Source organism: Dasypus novemcinctus, chromosome 16 (genome assembly GCF_030445035.2).
Source record: "Dasypus novemcinctus isolate mDasNov1 chromosome 16, mDasNov1.1.hap2, whole genome shotgun sequence".
Taxonomy (NCBI): domain Eukaryota; kingdom Metazoa; phylum Chordata; class Mammalia; order Cingulata; family Dasypodidae; genus Dasypus; species Dasypus novemcinctus.
The window spans coordinates 58,201,201-58,212,937 of record NC_080688.1 but is presented as its reverse complement, the minus strand read 5'-3'; positions in this window follow the sequence as shown (position 1 = coordinate 58,212,937).

Genomic DNA, 11,737 nt, shown 5'->3' with positions numbered 1-11,737 from the left:
CCAAGCTAATACCCTGATAAGAAGAGGCAAAATCCAGGTTTTCATTTCCCAGGTCAACCCTCTTGCTCTTACCACATACCAACAAGTTCAACGTCAAATTACACAATAGTCTTCTAACCTATTTGACTAAATTACCTACCCCAAAATACTCTTCTTTCACTGCATCTAACATACTTAGGATATTTAAATGCCTTGTCTTCTACCACAGATCCCCACATAAAATCCTGAGTGAATGTTGAAAAAGGTTTGGTAGATGAACCACTGGTTGCAAAACTGCTTTGTGCCTTAAAGATGCTGCCCAGAGAGTGAGTGGGTTTTCTCAGCTACTTATTCCATCTTCCTCCTCCCTATAAGTTACACCAGGGCCATAAAAGCAATTACTGTTTGAATAGGGTTGAAAGTAGCAATTTTAAATGATTAAAAAAGGGAATCATTTTTAGAAATAATTACTATCATTATTTTTTTTATTTAGGAGGAAGGGAGAAATAAATATATTGTAAATCAATAGGAGCCTTGGCCCATGGTCTGTCTGCCTTATTTATCTGAGAGTTGTTTATCTCCCTAAGTCCTCCCTCAGAGAAAAGAATAATAATTATTGCTTAATTATAGCAGAAGTGAATTTTCTCTTCCAGTTCTAAAGCAAGATGACTCATAGCTCTTTCTTTATAAAGTGTCTTTGAGAAGAAAATGTTTTCTAAAAGCTAAAGTGTGAAAGAGGCTTGAGACTTCCTTCTGGGACGGTGATTTAGTACATGGCTCCCCCCAATGACATCAGAGTCATAAATGCTTGACTCTAAGTTATACCAGTAGGTAAGGCTCACAGTGGTGAGGATTATAATCAAGAGATGCATCTTCCTGTTCACCCAATGGGGACTTTCCTCTGTTACTCATGTCTGCATGTGGCAAGGAGAAATCCCTCCAGAGGAAACCACTTGTCTCCTAAGATGCTTCCAGCAGAGCTGTCCATCACTGGGTTGGAACTATGCTCAGAGTGACAGAGGCAAATATCTGTCAGAGTGACAGAGGCAAATAATTTAGCTTCCACAGATCAAGGAACCTGCAATTTAGCCTCTTTAACTATGTATTCTTAGCTGGCAGCAGACTTGGCCCAGTGGTTAGGGCGTCCGTCTACCACACGGGAGGTCCATGGTTCAAACCCCAGGCCTCCTTGACCCATGTGGAGCTGGCCCATGCGCAGTGCTGATGCACGCAAGGAGTACCCTGCCATGGAGGGGTGTCCCCCGCGTAGGGGAGCCCCACGCACAAGGAGTGTGCCCCGTAAGGAGAGCCACCCAGCGTGAAAAAAAGTGCAGCCTGCCCAAGAATGGTGCTGCACACACGGAGAGCTGACACAACAAGATGATGCAACAAAAAGAAAGACAGATTCCTGTGCCTCTGACAACAACAGAAGCAGACAAAGAAGATGCAGCAAAATAGACACAGAGAACAGATGGGTGGGGGGGGCGGGGAAGGGGAGAGAAATAAATAAATAAATAAATCTTTAAAAAACAAAAACAAAAGAACTCTGTATTCTCAGTCTTTGGCCTCGGTGGGATCCCTCAGCCCCAATTGATCATCATGTCCCTGGCCGCCAAGGGAAGATTTAAATTGTAGCCAGCCCTACTCTAATGCTAATTTTCTAGATTCAGAATGAGGAAATCATGGTGATGCCACCTTCATTCATTTACAAGGAAACAGGAGAGAGACTAGAAACAGAGGGAATAAGCAGGGATGATGATGTTGGATGCTCCATGTCCTGACCATTTCATTTGCAGGGAAAATTAGAGTTGGCATATTTTGTTGAGGGACGAAACAGGGTCCCTGTTAAGGGACAAGCGGGGTCCCTGTTGCAGGACGAGTGGGGTCCCGTTGTGGGACGAGCAGGGTCCCTGTTAAGGGACGAGTGGGGTCCCGTTGTGGGACGAGAGGGGTCCCTGGCGTGGGGAAGAAAGCCTCGTACGGCCGCTGAGGCTTCCCTCGGGGGCTCCGAAGGCGTGGAGGGCAGGGCGCACGACCCAGGAAGAAGTCGCAGAGACAGGCTGATGGCACAAGTCTGATCTATTGCGGAGGGGGATGCAGATTTATAGGATTGGGGAGTGGTGTGGTGGGTTCTGATTGGCTAGGGCAAATGCTGTTTCCATATAAGGCAATGTTCTGGCATTGGGCTAGTGATTGGCCAGTAGAGTATGTGCTAACTCTTGATAGGCTGACACTGTTACTAAGCTGATAGGTGGTTGTAAGCTGTTGCTGGGCAAACAGCGTACTAAGAGATTAGGTTTAAGGGAGGGGGGAGGGGAAGTGAGAGCTGGGCTAGGCGGGAGATAGGAAGGGGGAGGGCGGTGCCGGCTAGCCGTTAGCAGCAAAGGCCTAGTCAGGCGTGGTCACCTTGTCTAGGCCCAGTGGGCAGAGGCAGTGTCACCTCTTGCCACACTGCCACTGAGGCAAGCCGGGTGCCCCTCCTCCCACATTTTGTTATACTGAACTGAACTATTCTCTTATCTGAAATGCAGAATTGGAGTCTAAAGTGGCCCTTACCCAGGTGGAAGGCAGAGGTGGGGGGGGGAACCATGCAGGTAAATGAGAGGAAAACCAGTGGAAAGATTCAGACGTGATACAACAGAACTGCCTCTTGAATATGAAGTCCAAGAGTCTTCTGTGATCTTCCCTTTTGCAAACCTTTAAAGAAAGCAAGTAGGGCTTTCTTTATGTGTCTGAAGGCAAGAAAGCCCTTTATGGTGATAGGCATTGATGGTGACTTCACAGTTCTAGGGAGGACCCTCAGCCCAGCAGAATCAACATGCCCCCACACAGAACCTGATAGACCACACGTAATGCTTTGGGTTGAGTGTTTCTCATCTCAGAATATTAGTAAATATAGCAAATATAAAGTACTTTTCAAGTTCAGAAAGGAAGACAAATATAAGCACCCCTCAGGAAAGAGTCACATCATTAACATCTCAGTGTAAATTGATTTAACAAAGAGAAAAAGTCCCTGCAAAAGGGAGAAGGAGTTATAAAAAGTGGGGTGGCTGGAAGCAGTTTTGCCTGCATTTTCTTTTACCAAGAACCTGACCCAGCAAATGATGGCACCCTCTCCCCCCAAAACCAACACTACATACATCTTGTCCAATACACAGCCCATATCTTTAGTCAGTCATCTTATAATCAAAGTCCTTGAGAGCCAAGATATTTTTGTGTGTGAAAAATGTTTACAATAAAGAGCTTGTGATCTGTAGCAGGTCTAATTTTAACAGTGTTTTCTGAAGCAAATAGAAAAATGCTCTATTTCATTTTCTCCCTTGACCTATCTTAGCATATTCTACCCCACTTAATATTTTCCTTCCTTTGCATTCTCCCTCCTGCATTTCATGCAAATGAGCTGCTGAGCTGCTGAGCTGGAGAAAATAAACCACATTTGTCTTCCTGCCACCCTCCCTGAAGAGTGGGGTGAGAGACATGAACACATTCATTGATCATGACTTCCACTGTGCACGGACTGGCCTGCAGAGGCTGCGGCAGAAGAACACACGGGATTCAGAAAGACGTGGAAAGGAATTTCAAATTACCCACACACCGCACCTTTGGCCATCTTCCTTAGGACTTTCCACTTCTACATCCCCCCATGCCTATCTAATTACACATTTTTCCAAAATGTTCACGAGAACACTTGATACTTGTTTGGCTCTGTGCCCTCCCCCTCCCCCCTTCACCTCACTGATACTCACTCATAAGAGGCAGGCTGGGCTGGCACTGTCATTCTCCTCAATGAAGTTCCGGTTAAGTGTGTCGCTTTTGGATACCCAGCTAGTGAGTGGCAGACCTGGGAGTAGACACAAGTTTTGTGAATCCTAAATCAGTGTTCTTTCCTCATTCCACTGTTTACCTCCTATTTGGAACTTTTTCCTCCTTTTCATCTCTGTTCTGGGCCCTGCCACCTAAGACCTTAGACCTAGAGGAGAGAACAGCTGAGTAATCTGATAAACCAACATGCCGAAGCAATAGGATGAACTCACCCCAAAGAAGAGTGGTTTCCAATATGCCTCCCTCAGTGAAAAGTTCCTGTCCAGTGTGTTCTGAGGCCCACTCTGGAGAGTCAGTGAAAAGGGCAAGTTCATCCCACCGTGGGCCCTTTCAGATGCACCAGAAGGATAGGATCTGAGCTTTGTCATTCTCACTAATATGGGCTGTGTATACCCACATTCAACATGACTCTTCCCAAGGAACACTATGACATTTAAATAACACAGTGGATTAATCCAATGGTTTTCCAGTCTACACTATCTGGACTTATTTGACTGATGATTATGTTCACACTCATGTAATTATTCCAAGGCATTTGCATTGTCCTGGAACCCATGCTATAATTCCTCCACAGTTTGTTAGAATGAGTAAAACAATGCTTCTAAAGACACAATTTTTGAGCCTTCACTAGTTTATTACAAAATCAATGCCTAGTAAACTCTGGTGCCTTGTTACTCCTTAAGGGAACATAATTTGGAATACACATCATGTCTGGTCACAACCCATTAGTGAGGCCACCCCCCAAGACTAAATGCTACTTCACCCCAGAAAATGTCTACTATAGTGATGCCAGGGGAAATACAGTATTTGAGGGTCAGGGGCTTTCATGGAGTCAATAAACTGACTATATGAGGGATCAGCCAAGGTGGTCACATAGGCCCATGCCCAAAAAGATGTTTCCCTCTCTCAGGGTTCGATGGTATGGATTCAACTTCACTAACCTATAGGAAGATATAAGGAAGAACTGTTGAAAGCAGCGTAACTTAACAATAGGAAATATCAGGTACACCAAGCCTGGAAGAAACCTGTGCAGAGCCTCAAGTGCAGGAAAAGGGGCAGATAAAATATTCTTCAAATAGGCCTTTTTGGTTGCCATTCAGGGTATTTGATTATAGTTAGCCAGTTAGACAATTGTGAGCTGGTTCAAATTTGTCTCTGAGACCTTCCTTTCTCATTGTTCCTATGTCCCTACTTACCTCACTCCATATATTTTTTCTTTCACACATTTGATCTCCTCTTTTCTGTCCTTTTAAGTATGACATATCTAATTGCTCTTTCTTGCCTCCTCAGACAGAAAATCTTCTTTCAAGAAAGAAAGAAAATATCTTATCTCAGTCATTTATGTAAACTACTGTCACTGAAATGTTGAGGTTTTTAAGTTTAACCTCTAACTTTGGAACTTCAAGGAAGAAGAAGCCTCCTCAGGCTGAACTCATCCCCTGGAGGCTGCCTTGCTGGCCTCTGTGTGCGGTCAGCCCAGATAGGGATATGTTCTCCCACCCCTTTAGAAATGAAAGTCCAACGCTTGGTTATAAAGGAATCACTCTCCTACTATCAAAGAAATCTTAGCCACTATATTTAATAGTTGTCCCTTTGAGGAGAAGAAATTTCAGTGGATTGTTTATCTACAGCCCTGAGATTCTTCCTCCTGCTGAATTTTCAGCTGATATCTTGAAATTACGATCTTTTAAATATTACAGCAAGAAAGAGATACGAAAATAAAATGGCTCCATTACACTGAGCTCAGGCAGATGGAAGAAATAAAAGCAAGACCTATCATATTTGTAGAAAAAAGCAGCAAATTCGGAATTCCTAGGAATTACTTGGGGTGAAAGGTCCTAAAACAAATTGCCACTCCTCTAATGCACATCAAAGTCATGAAGAATGTCCCTCTGGAAGTCCAGAAGGTCAGCTCTTAGTTCATCGTTTCCTGAACTACTGAATTCGTCCAAGCAGTGTGCACCCCACTTGCTGATTTCATTGCTGAATTTCTGGTGACTTTAGAGCATGACATATTGATTCTCCTTATGACTATGTTCTCATGTTGTATATTTTTAAGTGATCCCATTATTATGACATATCCCATCTCTTCAGCCATCTCATTTATTTTATTTTGCTTATCTCTTCTCCAACAATGACTTTCTTCTCTTCTGAATTCTATATTACAGGTAGAATCTGCCTCAAATGCCAATAGCCAGGTACTCCATGGTATTTTTCTGCTGGGAATGATGGCATAGGGCTAATATCTAGTGCAATCTACCTGAACCTTATGCCTCAAAATAATGAAACTTGCTTTTCCTTTCAGCCTAAAGCAATATCATTCTCCTGAATCCTCAGGATATCCTCCATGTCCATCCCTTTCTCACTTGTGAAATCTCATTGGTAACCAATCTCTGTTCACTCTTCCTCCATGATGCCCACCTCTCCTGACTCACTTCCCATTTCTCTCCTACTGCCATGACTATGATGGAGCCTGCTACAATTGCCTGTCAACTTCAGCCTCTCTGGATGGATACTTTCCTAAGCACTGACTACCAAAATAATCTATGAAAATGGAACTGGCTAAATCTCCTTCCTTTTAAAAAACTTCAGGGACTCCCCATTGCTGTCCAATCCAAGGACAAATTCCTTACTGTGGTCTTCCACATTATGGGCTCAGCTTGTCTTTCTAGATTAGTCTTCTCTTTTCATTCTTCTGGCCTCTTCTCTAATCCCCCTGAGCTAACAGATCTTTTCTGAGCATGCTTGGGCATATTCATGTTCCAAGCTATCACTCATGCTTTTCTCTCAACATGGAATGTCCTTTTCTTTTTGGCCCAAAAGGCTCTCATTTATCCTTGAAGGCCAGGTCAATTATCGCATATGTAGTGAAGCCTCCTTAGCCTCCTTAAGTTGCACTGCTGCCTGATTCTTCTGATCCCATAGTATCTGGCTCACACTGTTGACCATTGTATGAAAAATGCTTCTGCTCCCCAGGTAGAGCATTACCCCCATGAAAGACAAACTATTTCATAGCCCTCCCTGTGGTCTAGATGCTTGCACAATGTACACAATGAGTTGCACTAAATATTTGTTAAGTGAATAAAGTAATCAAATATACTAGACAATAAATTCCAGTCATGTGGAACTCAATAAATCAGAGAATTTTTATCTGATCTAGGAACAGAAAAGTTATCAATTCTGGATGTCACTCTTTGGAGGAAATCCTCAGGCCAACTTAGACAGACTTTTTAACTCTGAAGACAATGACCCTTCCTACACTCACTGGCTGATTTGGTCTGTGTGTCTCTTAGGAGCAATCACATTTAATTTTACAATAAATATAACATTCTAAATCCACACCAGGCCTCTCATTGATCTTCTCTGGGTTTGTCTCTTACTCCAAATGTCTGAAGAGAAGAACATTGCCTGGCTCAGTGACCTAGCCAGTCTTACCCTGGAATTTCTGCTTCCAGCAGAAATGACAACTATCAGTCGAAAAGGAAAGATCTGTCCCTTCTAAGAAACTCCCATTTATTTGACATCCGTGCCTCACTTCCAGATCCTCAGGAACCTACCTGACAAATTCACAACGAGCTGATACTTTCTCTGTGTTTGGCTATTTTTTCCCCAAAACTTGTTTAATTTTAATTCTTCCTTTCTTCAAATTTAACTTACTCATCTATTCTCACTGTATTTAGTGATCTTATTTTAGTGTATTCAACAAATGGCTCCTGATGAGTCTATTTTAAATATTAAAACATTTAAAAAAATCACATACACACACACCAGAAAGGTCATTTCCTGATCATTGGCTTGACTTGTTTGTGTTAATAAGTTAACAGAAACAAATCCACAAGAAGGAGTCTGGGTGCCTAGCCCTCCATTGGAGAATTTTTAAGGCTGGCTAGACTAAAAGCGAGTGCTGGACCAGGTTCATCATCACTGACTGCCACCTTCCAGGTTTGCACCCTTTCTGCCATGTTCCCAGGTTCCTCATTCCCAAGGCCTCTTCCCTGCAGCCAGAAGTAGCATTACCATTTATAATCTTCAATGTTTAGACAAATGGTATGCAGTCCTTCAATTGTGCTCTTGCCCCAGGGCTGGCCAATGTTAGGAATGGATCTGTCACAAGGAGATAAAGCTTGTTAGAAAGTGTATCACACATTAGGGAACAGTGACAATTATCAGCCATGCAGAGGAGGGACAGATTATGGACAGACTGGGAAACAAACCAGGGAATTTGAATTTAGAGTGCCACTGAGGGCATTTTATTATAATAGAAGAAAGGCAAGAAGTCCCTGGTAAAATATCAGACATTGTGGCCCGCTGATGGGAAATAAATTTGCAGCCTGAGGTGTCCTGGGAAATGGACTCTAAGTGGAGATCTTGCCTTTAAGAAGTTGATTAAGGAGGGTTCTTGGGAACCACACCTGTGAAAGAGTGAGGGACACAGCATTGGGTAGACAAAGCAGTTAAACCATGATGTAGTTGTGACAGAGGTTTCAGACAAGCTCATGGGGACCTCCAGAGTGGGGACAGCCCTATACAGATGCACTAAATTGAAGAACGGAGCCTTTCTACCCCAGTGTGACCAGTCCCTGGGTCACAGTCTGACCCAGGGTGGGGTATAGACAAGGCAGTTCCCTGTGGCGGAGGGAAATTCCTCATAAGGAATGAATGCCTTATTCCTGAAAGGGAATCTGGGCAGGCAACCACAGCATCCACCACACTTGCACTCTTTCAAATTATTCTTATCAGAAAACTGTTCTACAATGAGCTCTGGGATTCTCAAAGTGAAAAATCATCCCAGTTTAAAATTTTGAGTTACATTGTTTTTCCATGACTACGCTGGGGGAATAAAATTCTTGCCCTGCTCTGAAGACACTAGTTACAGCATTTCAAAAAATAAGACAAAGTAAATTTTAAAAAGGTACACAAAATAGAATTTTCACTTTAAGGATACATAGCAGGGCAGCAAGCTTATATATTTTCCAGGAGCATTCTACTGGTCAAATGTCACCAAAACAATTTCCTATCCAACCTGCCCTCATTAGTTCCCTGAGCTCTTGATTACAAATTTATAAGAGGCCTGCCCCCAGACAACAAACAAGCCCCTTCAAGATAGCCTCATATTGGCCCTCAGCAATTCCCACTGAGAACGTTAGAAGATTTGCCCATCAAGCAAAATAAACAGTTCCTCTCACGAACAGACCCAATTAAGGCCCTATAAATCATAGCTGTCAAAAATGTCAGTAGTATTGCAGAAGACAGAAATCAATCCAAAATTCATTAGTTTGCCTGACAAGAATTTAACCTCATATTGTTTAATACCAACCATGGCACCTCAGGTAGAATAGGAACCTGCAAGGGATCATCTTGGTTTCCTGTGACAGAAACTGTTGATGTTTATGGCTTAATCTGGCTGCCTTCAGTCCATTCTCATTATGTGGGGAGAAACCCTTGCACCCTGCTTAGGGTCAAGCTGCCAGTGATATGAGGCTGAATCAGTTTGCTGTTGTCACCATCTTTCACAACTGTTAGTGTTATGGTTGGGTGGTTCACAGACATTTCAGATTAAAGGCACACAGAGGTTGCAGCATGTGTGAGGTGTTTCTGTACACACAGGGAGTCAAAGTTTAAACACAGCATCACCATCACCAAAAACACTCTTACAGACCAGAGGTTAGCAAGAACACCTCCTTCCCTTTCACATGTGACAGCTCTTTTTGTGAGTCAATCTCTCCTTCGAGGCTGCTCTAGTTCATTTTAATCAGATTTCAACCACATGCAAATATTCAGGATTGGCAATGATATGATGTATAGGGCAGAGGTGGGGCGAGTGGGGGAGGATAGAGATAGATGATCATGACATCTTATAGGCTATAGCCTCCTACAAACTGGAAGAGGTCAAATTCCTTGTTTAGGCCATCAAGGAGCTCCAGGAATTGACAAAAACTGCAGCCTAATTGCCTCCCAACACACCTACACATTGTGACTGCACTTCACTTTCTTGACCCCCTTGAAATGACATGACTTCTTTACCACCTGTCCAGTTCCTTTCTGGACATAAGTTCTTCAGGAAACCTTATTTCAGCTCACATGAGCATCATACATCAGTGTCTTTCCAGGGCTCTTATTATCTGTGTACCTCACAGCCCATAATACTGTCTTGTATTGTGACCATCTTTTCAAAAGTAAAGAGCTACAATCCTGAAGACCTTGCTAAAAATAGTTACTGAGCTTATTTTTCATCCTGACAAAGGGTGGTGGAAATTCATTTACCAGCTGAAGTATCACCACCATGAGGCAATAAATAGATTATGTTTTGCTCTGCCCAGTTCTCTTTGAAATTTTGCAACTCTTGACATTTATATTCAAATCTCAAATTTTGTGCATAAGATATGTCTTAGTTTGCCAGTGTTGGCACTGACAAATATCACACAATGGATTGACTTAAACAACAGGCATTTATTATTACCTCAGTTTTTATTACCACAGTTTTAAAGGCTAGAAGTCCAAAATCAAGATACCCATAAGGCCATACTCTTCCCCAGAGTTGGTAGCATTCTGGTGATTGTAGACCTCCTTCACATGATAATCTCTCTCTCTTCTCTGACTTCTCTGACCTCTGGTCTCTGCTCACTGTGCCATAATGTCTGCTACATTATAAGAATTGCAGTCATATGCACTGAGACCCACCCTAATTCAATTTGGCCTTATCTACACAGGAACTTCAAAATCCTCTTCACAAATGAATCAGTACCTTAACTGATAAAAACATCTTCAAAAGTCTAATGTACAAATATGTTTGCAATCACAGGAACATGAACTAAGACTTGAACATGTCTTTTGTGGGGCACAGTACTCAATCCCCAACAAGGTGGGATAGTATTGTTTTATATTGCACCAAATGTAAAACCAGTATATACATAATGTCTACCACAGTACACTGAAAATCCTGGAAAGAATTACAACCTGTACCCATCAAAGTTCTCCCCTATCACTTAGTATAATGCATAGGACTCCATAAACATTTGATTGCTACCAATTTTGAAAAGAAAATTCAAGAATCTCAAGTTCTATTAAGATGCCACATATAACTATTTAAGTAAGATTAAGAAGATACATAATGGAAAGCCATGGTAGATTATCATCTCATGGATGTGAGATGCAAGTTCCTTTTAGGCTGTTTCCCTATGATACTTGTTTGGTTGCTTTGAAAAACTTGCATGGACAATTGAAGTTTTCAATAGATGTCAATTCATTAAATAATTATCTTTACCTAACAAATCCAACTTGTTTATCAATTGCTTATTTACTTCGATTGGATGGTGTATTAGTCAGCCCAAGGGGTGCTGATACAAAATGCCAGAAATTGTTGTTTTTTATAAAGGGTATTTATTTGGGGTAGAAGCTTACAGTCACAAGGCCATAAAGAGTAAATTACTTTCCTCACCAAAGTCAGTTGCCAAGTGTTGGAGCAAGACAGCTGCCGGTCTCTGCAAGGGTTCAGCCTTCCTCTTCCTCCTAAGGCTCCATGGCACCAGCACCTTCCTTTCTTGGCTGTAGGTTAGCATAAAGCTCATCTCTTTCCCCTGGATTCATTTCTTTCCAGGCTCAGCTGCTCTGTTCTCTTTACAAGGTCAGCTGTAGACTATCAGGTGAATGACTCATCTCTCTTCCTATGGCCTCTGCCATGTCTAATGAGCCTTCTCTCTTTCCTCACATATCTATTTCTCTGTGTATTTATGTCCCAGGGCTACAGCATCAAAACTCCAATTCTTTCCTCTGCTGTGTGGTTTTCTCTGTGAGACTGTGCCCACCATTGACATATCCAAATCAAGTCCCTAATCATAATTTAATCAGGTAAAAGTGAAACCTCTGAATTTAATACAATCTAATATGCCCAGAGGAACAAACTAGTTTACAAACATAATCCAATATCTATTTTTGT